Raw genomic sequence first — 13678 nt, forward strand, 5'->3', positions numbered from 1 at the left:
ATATATAAATATAATATATATATATATATATATATATATATATATATATATATATATATATATATATATATATATATATATACATATATACATACATACATATATACATACATACATACATACACACACACACACACACACACACACACACACACACACACACACACACACACACACACACACACACACACACACACACACACACACACACACACACACACACACACACACACACACACACACACACACACACACACACGAGCCCCAGTGTAGAGAATTAGAAACGAGAGAGAGAGAGAGAGAGAGAGAGAGAGAGAGAGAGAGAGAGAGAGAGAGAGAGAGAGAGAGAGAGAGAGAGAGAGAGAGAGAGAGAGAGAGAGAGAGAGAGAGAGGAGTTTTAGCACGATGAGGTCATGCTGGCACGCGTTTACATAAAGGAGCACACTGCAGTAATTACGCTAAACAAGTATCAGGTTCCAGAGTATCCCATACCATGTGGTCATCCGCCACTACAGGCATAAGGTAGGCAAAGTGGTGGTGGGCATTAAGGCGGATAACCGCAAAAAAAAGCTTAGTTTAACCAATAAATGAGCAGTAAACTAGTATAGTGTATATGAAAGTGCATATTCCGGGCGGTGGTTGCAGTGACTTGTCACGAGATATCACTCAGGTGGACAGTCTTCACTTAATGCATACTCGGGTTGCTGTGCCCAGTATTCCAATGATAGTTCGCTGCATAGACTAGTAACGTGCGTGCAGCAGATCAGCCTGCAGGGAATATTCCTTAACCGGTGCTGCAAAAAGAACATAACCACTTTGCTGTTGCTGCTGACAGTACTCGCTAAATCAACGCTCCTCAGCAAACCACAATAGATCCTCGCGTGTAACTAATCAGGGTGTGTTGCAGAGGTCGCCATCTATTATAATGTGATGGTAAAGTGGCACAACAGGAGAATGGTGGCGGGCCAACCCACGAGATAACAGCTGATAGCGGGTTTGCCCTACGCCCAGGGGGAAACTTATCACCCCCGCACATCACGTCAGCTGATAGCTACTTACCTGGCCAAACATCATCCGAGTGGAGTCGAGGCTGCCAACCCATATAAGTAGGTCAGCTGAGCTAGTTTCCGGTTTTAGACCCAGTCTAGTGTGGGTGAATTCCTTAAACTCACTTATTCGTCAGTTAACAACTGCGGTTAGGTTCTTGCTTGGTCTTTTCCCTCTGATCTACATTAATTCGGCTGAATCTTAATATTAACTAATACTGATGCAAGTTCATCACAGTACACATTTCACACACATTTCCTAAAATCTACCTGTTTTATTCAGTATCCTGACACTCCACCTAGAACAACAACTACTTTATGCAGCACCACATTATTCTCACTCTCGTAGAGGAACACATCACTACACTCGCTTCTTATCCAAAAACAACTACTCCCTCCCCCACTCCTTATCTAAAGCAGAACAAACAGCCTTTCCCCCCTTCTCCCTCATCCAAACCAGTATACCCTTCTACCCCCAGCCTGGCCTCACTCACCATTGGCTGTATCTAATCGGATCTGAGGTTTCACAACACCAGAGCAGTCATTGCTTCCACGGGTGGACCTTGAGTAAGGTGAGACAATTACGATTTACCTCTTTCTGAAGCATGTGTTCTAAAAGTGAGGAGAGCTCGGGAATATACTGCCAACGAGTTTTTTCTTTCTTCAGGACTAAAGGCAATGTTTCGAATACAAGTCCACTTTTTTTTTTTTACTATCGATAAAACCTCTGATGCCCTCTGTTAACTTATAATTCCTCTGCCACTCATTATAAAAGATTTTTTTTTTACCCTCATAACGCTGGCTACCATCTATCCAAACGCAGCCTTTCGCCTCCGTTCATATTCTTTCTACATTAATCTTTTCTCGGTATCCTCCATAAATATTAAGCTAAGACTGTTTCTCAGAAGGTCTTGCGAAATGTTTCTTGCTCGGCTCAAGAACAGTTATTTTTTAATGTATTCTTTCTGTATTTATCGTATCACTTCAGTTATCCTCTTGTCACTTATATTTCGATAGCTTAGACATTTGACATTCAAAAATGATTATATCCTATACCTGGAGTTGCTTCCTGATATCATCGCCCCCGCGCCCCGATCCCAAACCAGGCCTCCTGGTTGCTATCCTGATGGATCAAGCTGTTAGTTCTCGCCACCCGCAGTTCAACGTAAGCACCATGTGTATACACATTCATTTCACGCACATCATCCCCCCCACACGCACACACAGGCACGTGGTAGAAGGACTGACTGTCTAAAAATATCGTGACGAGAGATGCCCCTCGATTGTGATGGTTATCAGCAGTGTGTAAACCAAACCATGTTACTTGCACCGTGTACACACACACACGTAGTTATATATATTATATATAACTACGTTACTTGATTGTGTATGATACCACATGTACAATGGCACAATTTAAAGGATTGCTAGTATTGTTTTGTGTTTATGTATACGCCAGACATTAAAATAATAACATTACTGATCAACATAGCAAACATCAATAGGATACGAAGAACCACTTGCGCACCTTGTCTTCAGGTACAAACTGACGAGGGAAAAACCAATCTTTTCACTAATCTTTTCAACCCATTTAGGTTATGAGCATAGTACAGTACTTACACTACTGAAATACATAGAATGAAGTAGGAGAGTTATAAATGATGTATACATAATAAATGAAGAGCATGAAGGAGATAATGAAATTTGCATGCAGTTAATACAGGTTTCTCAACAATGGATTGAAATTTAAAATATTACAGGAAGTCAATGAGAAGAAGAAATTGCTAAATAGTCAGGAAACACTTGTCCTGTTTACTGACAAACCTTGCCCAACCGAGCAACAGATTAAAAAAAAAAAACATTTAGAGACATAGGCGAGTGGAAATGACTGAGCAAGTACTAATTTAGTATGAATGCCTCGTGCAGTGCTTCCCGTGCTGTGTACCAGTAACAACCTGGCATATCTAGCACCTGCCGGAGGTAGTGATCCACTTTCCTCAAAGACTTGTACACTTTTTTCGTTCCGGCAACATTTCTGTTATCTGCTTATAGATTTTCTTATTATATTCACTGGGTGGTACCAAACCCATGTGGGTTATATAGCTCCCGGACAACAGAAGGTAATCGTTTTTTCTGAATTATCCTCTGTCCTCCATTACCATCCTTGTTCACCATTTTCTTTCTATCCAGGCCGTAGTTTTTCTTTTCTTCTACTACGTCATTCTTTGTCTCATTCGCATATGATATGCTCTTTTCTGACACTTCATCAAATATTTGCCATAGTTCTTTGCACAATTTTCTTATTTTCTATGTAGCTTTTATGATTTTTTTCTCGGTTGCATTCCGGTCCTCCTGGGTGAAGTTTCTAGGCACGCTGCTTCACTGGATTCCATACAAACCTTTTCCCATCGGTTTAATGTTCATCTTTCCATTCTTGATTGCTAGTTCCACTTGAAGTCTATTCATATAAAATTAACACTGCAGCGGGCTTTCTGGAATGGGGTCACCTTCCTCATTTTCCTGGGCGACGTTGACAACTTAAAAACTGATTTTGGAGAAAGTCCAGTGTACGAGCCACAAGTACCAAACACTAAACTGCTGTAAATCCAGAAGATAATACGAGGAATATCTTCTGGACACCTATAAAAAACACGAGAATAGCTTTGGTTCTTCAACGACAAGCAGGTGATCACATGAAGTAGACGTAGCACCTAACTTCTCTTCCCAGTCGCACACAGGAAAATTTTGTTGAATGTTAGATTGAGAAATGCAAGAACAACCTCCAGGGAATTATTCAAGGCACTGCATACCACTTGTCTGACCAGTGTTCAAGTATGCAGCGCCGTCAATTGGGCATAGAGAAGCTCGCAAAAGTTAAGATTTACCATCAGACGAAGCATTAAGGTACAAGGATATACTAAGGGAACTAAAGTTCAAGATACTGAAGGAGCGAAAAGCCGGAGATAGAATCACTACTGGCTAGACAACAAGACTTGACAAGGAGCAGAACAATATGACATTTGAGATGAACACTCAGAAGGCCCTTTAGAAGTGTAAAGGCTGTGTTTAACGAGCTAGTGGAAGCAATCTCCATATATGGATTAAAAGAAGATTAAAAAAAAAAAGTCTTACATGAAGAGCTAAACAGAAGGAGCTATTCAATGCGGGCCAATGATCTATCCTCTCATCCGCAAAGAGTGAGAATAAACACCCTTTAGCCTAATCGGAGTTCCATAAAAGCAAAAATTCGGAACCAACTAGACCAGTTGGTTGAATGTGCGAAGACAGGGTCATGAGGAAGAACTTAACCCCTGTAGAGGCAACTAGGTACATGCGTTAGCACACAACCTTCATTCACATATATATCAGATGAAATTCAAGCGAAATTCATAAAATTTAAGAATTGAAACAGGATACACAAACAGTCATGCACTGTGTCAACTGGCTCTTGGGTGTCAGACTGTAGGAACCTTGTATATTTGAGTGTCATATGCATGATAGGTGCATGCAGCTATTGAGCAGCTGGTGTACTGAAGCCTGTGCAAGATGGTATATCCTGTGTGACATACCTGTGACTAGTATATACTGGTAGCTTAAAAGCCTGTTTGTAGTTGGTGACTGGGCCTTGTCTCGATCCTTGTAGGCAAGGTTTTAATTTACCTACAAGGGACAGGTTGGTACAGGCGTACTAGAGGGTAGTGTAGTGTAGCAAGGGTGCTAAGAAGTTTTTACATGTAATATGGAATCGTGTAATACTCTTATCTGACGGACAAATTAATATTCACATAACCCTCAGCACCTGAATTCTGGCCTACTGCAGCACTTATCCATTCTTAGTTAACACCAACGATTCATGGGTGGGCGTGACTCAGCATCAAGTAGGTGGTGCCCCCCGCGGCGCGCGCTACATCAGGTACCTGACTCTTTAACTTCAAGTCGTAAGCACCTGCGCAGCACTGCGTCGCAAGGGGCAGAAACACGTAGAGCTCAGATGACCTCCCTTTACTACTCTTAGCGGCTCACTGAGGTCCCTCGTTGTGCCTGGCTGGGAGGAGCCTGTCGAGTGCAAATGACCTTCACGACGGTTTGCAGCGCCTTTCTTGGAGGGCCTTATCTTCCTCATTTTTTAGTGTTGTATATATAACATCCGTAGCTCCTCCAAGAGTCCACATTCCCTGTAATACACATTCATAAAATCCCCACAATTGTTGCCGTATACTGCAGGCGATAGGAATTGTAGATGTATTTGTACCGCAGGCTTCGGAAGTATTTGAAGAATGTCATTTGAGAGGCGTTCATCTCAGTATATCTAAGCTGAAGACACCCACAAACACTGCTATTCATTATGTGCCACCAACAGAGATCCTTACGCCTCCACGGGCACATTTAGAAAGCTTTTCTTCCCCAAATATAGCTGTCCGTCTGTCTGGGGCTTATTCATCACATCTGACTCATTTATGCAGTAAAATTGAGCATTAACACCAAATACCTAATAACTTCCTGCAACATTCATCTTATAACAGTCACTGGTACCCAGCAGTATTTGGTAATTCAATAACACGGTGGCACCCAATAGTAATTGGCAGTGTACTCAGCAACATTTAGCGGGGACCAGTAGCACTGCTACACACAGCAGAGGGCAGTAACACTGCCGTAACACTCGGGTTGGTCAACTTCGTTACTCACCTGAAAAGAAGAAATAAAAACATTAACATACTAAATAGCAGTAAACTATAAACAAAGCTAATGCGGAATTAACCTTCACTCCGTTCAAATTTAAACCAGCATTAGTTTTCTAGATCTGGTCACTGAAAAACTAAGGATTAAGGAATAAGTAATGTTTTCAGAAACACTGCTGGGATAAGTGTAGAAGTCTTCAAGAGGAAACTGGACAAGTATCTTCACCAGGTGCCAGATCAACCAGGCTGTGATAGATACGTGGGCCAGCATGTCGCCAGTAAGAGCAGCCTGGTTGACGGGGCAAGCACCAGACGAGCCTGTCCCCAAGGCCGGGCTCTGGGAGTACATAAACTCTCGAAACTCATAAGTACGTTAAAGGTAAAGTTAGCACGTTATACATCTTAATGATTGCGGGTAATATCGGCCTCCGAGGCCGAATCTCACATCAGGCTTCTGAAACGGAAGGAGAAAGGATATACCGAGAGGTGTCTCATATATACCGTTTACTTTAATCCCTATTGAAGGGATTTAAATAGTCTTGTCTGATGCAGCCTTATTGACCCCCTGTGTAGTTTGAAGGCTTTAAACTCAGTTAACCAACTTAAGTTGGAAAGTATTGCAGGAACAGCAGCAACAACAGCCTGGTTGGCCCAGGAAAGCACCAGACAAGCCTGGCCCAGAGCAGGACTGGAAAAAACTCTATACCCACCATTAGGTAGGCTTCTTCAATCTAATATAGATGTGACTAAACAGGAGGACAGCAGAATCAGAGGTAAAGATGTGATCTACTGTATTAGACTGAAGATGCCTACTTTGTAGGCGAAACGTTTACGAAATAAAGATGGATTATTGTTGCTCATTTGCCTGACGGTATTATATACCATTGTAATGATTGCTAGTTACCGGCCTGCAGCTGTTTAACAGAAGTAGTACTTCCTCTGGAGGGTTGCTAAGTACCAACCCAACTTCGCATGGCTCAGCGAAATAGCCAGATAATAAGAACAAAAAGGCACAATACCCTGACTGGAAAACAAAAAAAAAAAAAACAAATAGGAGAGAGAAGCTTACGACGACGTTTCGGTCCGACTTGGACTATTTACAGTCACAATGTTCACGGCAAGTAGAAGTACAGTGGACCCCGCATAACGATCACCTCTGAATGCGACCAATTATGTAAGTGTATTTATGCAAGTGCGTTTGTACGTGTATGTTTGGGGGTCTGAAATGGACTAATCTACTTCACAATATTCCTTATGGGAACAAATTCGGTCACTACTGGCACCTGAACATACTTCTGGAGTGAAAAAATATCGTTAACCGGGGGTCCACTGTATAACAAGGAAGCAATAAGTCCTCGCACACAGCGTTTAACACTCGTACACCAGCAATTAATTACTTCGTACACTAGATCCTTCGAAAACCCTCAGTGAAAACTAAGAATAGTTAGATGGCAAATTGCAACCTCTTTCTGACACATCTAATAGATTTAAAAATCAAACTATCTTCAGCAAATCAAAGAAATAGCTAATAAATTTGAGAATATTTGGACTGTCACTTTACCCGGGGTCGCCCCTGTCTGATACCCGTATTGATAAGAGTTATTATTAGTCCGGGAGACATGCCTAGATAAGATAAAAAGTCAGTCATTAACAAAAATTAAAAAAAATTCACAATGGCATGTAAAAAAAAGAAAAGCATTATATGGTGCATTTTTGTGGATCCTTGGCCGTTGTCTCATCAATGATTCTGTCCAGGAGCTGGATGCACCAAACTGATCAGACGGAGGGTGATTGAAGGGGGATGCGGGGAGGGGGTAAGGGAAATGATGGAAAGGTTTAGAGAAAATGTTGGTGCAGTAAGAGAATGGGGGGCAGCAGTGAGGGGGAAGAGGGAAGGGAAATGAACCAGCCAGTGAAGGACAAACGGATGATTGAGAGGGGGCGGTGAACTGCTGATCGGCTGACTAGGTTGCCAATCACGTTTCTTCCCTTCATGAGTGCCACTAGCACGCATCAACGTCTGCCCGTAAGTGTACTTAACCCATAGTGGAATGCTTAGCGATATCCTCGTCGCCCAGCTGGGCTGCCAGATTTTATTACTTCATGTACGCAACCCATCCTGTGCGTTAGAAAGCGAACGGGAAACGTGGCTATCTTTTGTTCCCATGCAGTTATAGTTGAATGGGGTACAAGTTTCACGAGTCTATCCTGCCTCTGCTTTGAGGCTCCCAGTACTTGTAAGCTACCTGAAATCTCTTCCGGGAGTCACCGCCCCAGTGGCCTGGTCCCAAACCAGACCTGGATGCTGACCTTATCTACCAGATCGTTGGTGTCCTCCAACCATAGTCCAACGTAGGCACTGCAAGTTCTTTACATTCACTGACCGTATATAGTCAAACATTTGAACTACTGAGCACGATAAAGGTACATTGTAATATACATCTGAAAAATCCTGCAGTGTGGTCCAAGCCCCTACACCGAAATCACTCCGTATGAATTTAAGAAATTTGGAAGACAGTGCAAATTGTTTCCAATACAAAACAGGGGCTTGACTAATACACTACGAGAAAACTCTACGATTGTCAAAGGCCTGACTTATCAATACCCTCTGTGTCATGCATAAGGGAAACTACCAGCAAGTCTCCACAGCATGCACCTATTTTATTGTTGGAGTGATCAAGGTCCCAGAACTGAAACTTATCCACTAACGATATCCTAATTGTATGTTTTTGTGCCATTTCATCCAAAATATGTTAAATCCGCACCTTACCAGACTAATTTTTTGCACAAGGCATTGAATTTAAATATTTTAGCCAATACAGGGAGACTTCAGTTGGGCTCCGATTATTACCATCCGCTGTGCTATATAGATTACAATCCACTAGTGACTATAGGTACAATAGCTATGAGAGCTATTAAAGATCTCGGCGGAGACACGTTGTTCCTGTAACCTACATACAGATTTAAGCCATTAATACCCTGTCCGCCGTGGTCTAACATTCCTACCAATCTTTTTACAACAGTCTCCGCACTCATTCTTTGTTCCCTTGAGTATGCTGGGGTACGCCAGTGCCAGATATTACATATATTATATATATATATATATATATATATATATATATATATATATATATATATATATATATATATATATATATATATATATATATATATATATATTCCCAATAGGTAAAACTGGTCAATTAGCAAGAACTCGTTTAAAACTAAGTCCTTTCTAAAATTCTCTTATACGTTTAAATTTTTTTTAATTTATGTTAATGTAAAAATTAATAATTTTGTATCTAAAGAACTTTAGAATAAGTTTACAATTGAAAATAAACAAAATGAAATATATTTTCTTCGTTAGGTTCGGAATGATTTTTGCGAAATTATTGCATGCACAAATTTTAGCTTGCCTTATTCGGCAAGAAAAGCGTTGCTATTTAAGCCAAAATAGCAAGGTTAACCTATTCGGCACGACACACACGTACGTACGTTACCGCGCCACTAAATTAGCTGAAATCATACCTAGGCAGCCTGGTTACCTGTAGCCGGATCCGGAGATCACCGCCTGCACAGCCTGGTCTCAGACCAGGGGCCTCGTTACTGGCCTGATCGATCAGGTTGTTGGAGCCCGCCTCCCGCACCCGCAACCCAACGTATGTACCACATCCCAGCTGATCAGGAATTTTTTTTTTTTTTTTTTTTTTTTAGAATTTCCTCTTGAAGACAGCTGTCGGTTTCTTGGTAATCCCCTTTATGCATGAAGGGAAGGTGAGGTGGTCTCTTTCCCGGGAGTGTTTTTGTAACCCGACAAGATTTCTCAACACCTGCCTTTCGCATTTACTGTGAAACTCTCGGGACCTGACACGTGGCAGAGATGCTCGGTTGCCGCTTTATCTTATTACTGTAGTTTGTATGTAAAATATTTTAGTAATTCACAAATTTGTATGCAACACACGTCTGTGTTCCTTAAACACAAGGAAAGGAAGTTTTACCACACAAGTCAAACTGATCTTAAAACGGGTTTGAATCAACACAATGCCTTGACCATGCTATCCTCACTTCAGTTTTCCCACCAGGAACTCAAATACTAACACATCAACATCATTAGATACTATAATTCACTTCCGCTTGTCTCAGACTTTCAGATATCAATCTTCATTAATGTTTTCAGTCTTAATTTTGGCCTGAGCTTATTCTCAATCTAATACTTTTTTTCAACTTTATTCCCCATTCACAGCACGAACTGACAGTTCGAACCAGCATAATGCTTTTCCTCGTAAATACTGTTTTATGTGTATCAGTATGATATACTATGCACATATGTGCATGAAATTATTAAGACTAACATTTGATATCTACCTCGTCTCATATCAGCGCCAAGCAAACCCTGATAGCGTATATCAGTCACACTCATCCCTCCAGGATGACACCTTATAATGGAATATGACTGAAGAAACATTGATGATTACAAATTTGATTTAACAAAAAAAAGTCTAACATTTGAGTATTTACTGGTAAGTGAATAGGGGCAACAGGTGTAAGGAAATATGCCCACGTCTGAATTTCCCCCCCCCCCCAAAATTGAAACCAGGTCCACTGGTTGTGAACTGACGGCACTACCACTGAGCTACGACCTGCTGTAATCTATATCCATTTTTTCTTCCTCGAGTTTAAGATCGGAAGACTTATAAATACTGTACACAGACACGCCAGGGCTGAGGACGCAGAGGGGCGGGGACAATTTGGCCTATTCTTGGCTACTTGGTCCGACGGTGGCTGGCTAGTAGGGATAGGGTAGCAACGACGGGGTGGGGAATTGGGGGGGGGGTTGCATCTCGCTGTTGCTAGGGAAGACAAGCTCCACGAGACTTAAGTTTATTTGCACACTGTAAAGATACTAATGCTATTCTAGGGCTTAAGCACTGTAAATTCCGGAATTAACTCATAGTACAAAAAATTCTCAGCTAGCTCGGCCACGAAGATAGCCAAGTGTGCCTCATTGCCGGGTTTCATATGCTCCTTTTCGAAACAAGGCAAGAACCACGTCATAACTAAACGGTGAGCCCATTTCTTCCAACCTCATTATCTTCGTTTGAAAACTAGTATCATTACATCAGCAGCTATGTTGGAACACGCACATCCATTATGAAACAGTGGTGGAATGCCGAACGCCTGTGTGCTACATCCAACACCAGTGCAACACTGAATATCTTACTACGACAAACACTATAACGTGACTAAGCACAGTATGTAACAAGAGCATTGAAGTTACTTTACTAGAAAGTGTAGATTAAGGGTATACATGACTAATAGTATACATGATTGAAGTTAACACATGGACGAGACATCAATCAAGGAATCACGGGACTATAAATAGGGTATGGAAATTTAAATTAACTGCTTTGAAAAATTCTATAGCTCCTTCTTGAAGACAGCCAGGGGTTTGTTGGCAATTACCCTTATGCATGGTGTTTAGTCTTTGTCCTTTAACATTTGAAAGCTAGCTAGCTCGCTCGCTCTCTCTGTACTCATCCCTTCCCTGCTTTTAAAAACATAGGCGGTATCCTGCACCGTCTGCCAAGCCTCGTATGTTCATATATAGTTATTTTGGTGTGCAGATTTGGGACCAATCCTTCCAGTATCTTCCAGGTGTAGATTATGATTCATCTTGCCCACGTTCTAAGGGTCCTAGGGCCTTCAAGCGCCCCCAGTATTTTAGGTGCTTAACCGAGCTGATACGAGCTGTCAGACACTGCATATTTTCCGGCTCGGCAGTTTTGCCTGCCTTGAAGGGGGCTTTTAGTACACAGCAATATTCCAAGCCAGAGAGAACAAATGACCTGAACATTGTCATCATTGGTTTGGCATCTCTTAAAGGTTTTAGGTACTCAACTTGTGCTTTTTCTTACAACTGCGATAACATTGTTGTGCTCTTTGAACGTGAAATTATGACTCTTAGGTCTCTAACATTTGACTCGCGTGGTATAAGTTTATTTTTTTCTCTGATCTTACTTTTATTTCCGCCATTCTTCCTTAATTTTGTTTATATTAACTTGGGGCCCGCTTCTATGGCTGCCACTTTCATGCAGATTCTGGTATCGTCTGCGAAGGATGATATAGTGCTATATGTCTGTGTCTCAGAAGTAAGAATTAGAAGTGGGGCAAATACCGTGCTTTGGGGGACAGAACTTTACACTGTAGCAGCCTCTGATTTCTGATTACTTTTACTCTCTGGGTTTTATTTGTTAGGAAGTTAAATATCCATCTGCTCACCTGCCTAGTTATTGCTTTCGTACATATCGTGTGCAATTACCCAGTGTCATACTTGTTAAGAGGCGACCACGGAACAGGCAGGCCAGAAAACCTACTCAGATCCTCATCATATCGGCATAAGCTAGTTTATTATTCTGGGAAATATCATACCCAAGTGGGACAGAAATTAATGCAACCCACAAGCCGCTAATATTTTACACTAGTGTATTTTCTGACCACGCTCCATCCTCCCAACCGAAAACTAAATGCAAATAAAATACAGAAGAAAGAGCTGTACAAAGACCCTGAAAAGAGCCTCTGTTGCCCTTCGCTGTTTAAGTGGGTTCCCTCTTTACTTAATGTGGGTTAGGCTGCATTTAAAACTAGGGGGATCAGTGCGGGGGCGTCGGAGGCCGGGCTCTCTTTAGAGCTTTTCCCTCTTGACGGTATGCACAAACAAAATGGCTGCCGTGTGTGCATTTTGCCAGTGAGTGTGGAGAGTCCGACCTGTGTGTGTGCTGTACATTTAATCGTAGTATTTTTTTTTTATTCTTGGGTTTCCTCATACTTAAGAACATAAGGAGCACTGCAGCAGGCCTACTGACCCATGTGGAACTCCTCGGCTCTCATCACTACGTAACAGGTTTCACGTCTTCACTATAACAAAACAAGTTTTTCTAATGTCCATATTGCACGAGTATGTTTCCATACATGTCTTCTCATACTGGTTATTGTTTTACTGCAAATTATTCTCTCGGTCTACAGTCAGTATTTTCCAGTTAGGTTTTATCGACTTTACTTCCCTTTCTATGTATTCCTGCCTTCTAAGCCTGCATTTATTTCCTCTTCATTCTGCATCTTAAAGTTCAGTCTTCTGCCTTCACGGGAGAAATTCCTGATACAGATAACTGTTATTCGTTTCTGAAAGTGTTCCAGCATATTATGTCCAAAGTAAAACGAGACCAGAGCTGTGACCTCTGAAATAAAGACTCTAGGTAGGTAGGGTCAGGCTTTTCTGTCTTTTGCTTATTAAACCAGCAGCTGATGATGCTGGCAGCCCGCTGATTCGCATTCACCACAGCCCGGTTGATCCAGGACTTGGAGGCAGTGATCCAGTTTCCTCTTGAAGGCTAGCTTCTACAATTTTTCCGGCAGCATTTCTTATACATCTACTGGTAGCAAATCGAATAGTCTAAGACCGTGGATGTTGACAGTGTTCCTTTTGTGTCCATGGCGCCCCCGATTTTCACCGGGTCTATTTCACATTTACATTTACTGTAGTGTAAAGCACCCTTCTGGCAAGACAGTGATGGAGTGAATGATGGTGAAAGTTTTTCTTTTTCGGGCCACCCTGCCTTGGTGGGAATCGGCCAGTGTGATAATAAATAAAAAAAATATTTTACATTTAACACATCTCACTGCATTGCATTACGGTAATGTGTAGATTTGGGACTAGGCCTTCGAGTATCTATTTTTACTACGCGTTCTCTCTTAGTTTACTCCACTGTATATTCCATGTACGTCGAGGCGTTCCCAGTAACTTATATGCTTTTATGGCTCTGCGTTGCAGTAAGCGGAGAGTCAGCAGCGAACAATATTCTAAATGAGAACACGAGCGATTTATGACAAGTGATCTGAACTGTCACCATTGGCATTATTTCTTTGAAAATTCTCATAATCCACTGTCATTTTTCT

General features: G+C 41.6%; 1 long non-coding RNA gene across 1 annotated transcript in view; it reads right to left on the minus strand.

The window, feature by feature from the left end:
- Positions 1-399: 399 nt before the first annotated feature.
- LOC128686096 (uncharacterized) overlaps positions 400-13678 on the minus strand; it is a 52442-nt gene continuing 39163 nt past the window's right edge. The window contains exon 3 of the long non-coding RNA XR_008406599.2: positions 400-5732. This is a non-coding gene — a long non-coding RNA (uncharacterized lncRNA). The remainder of the gene's footprint in view (positions 5733-13678) is intronic.

The sequence above is a fragment of the Cherax quadricarinatus genome, chromosome 9, assembly GCF_038502225.1.
Source record: "Cherax quadricarinatus isolate ZL_2023a chromosome 9, ASM3850222v1, whole genome shotgun sequence".
Lineage (NCBI taxonomy): Eukaryota > Metazoa > Arthropoda > Malacostraca > Decapoda > Parastacidae > Cherax > Cherax quadricarinatus.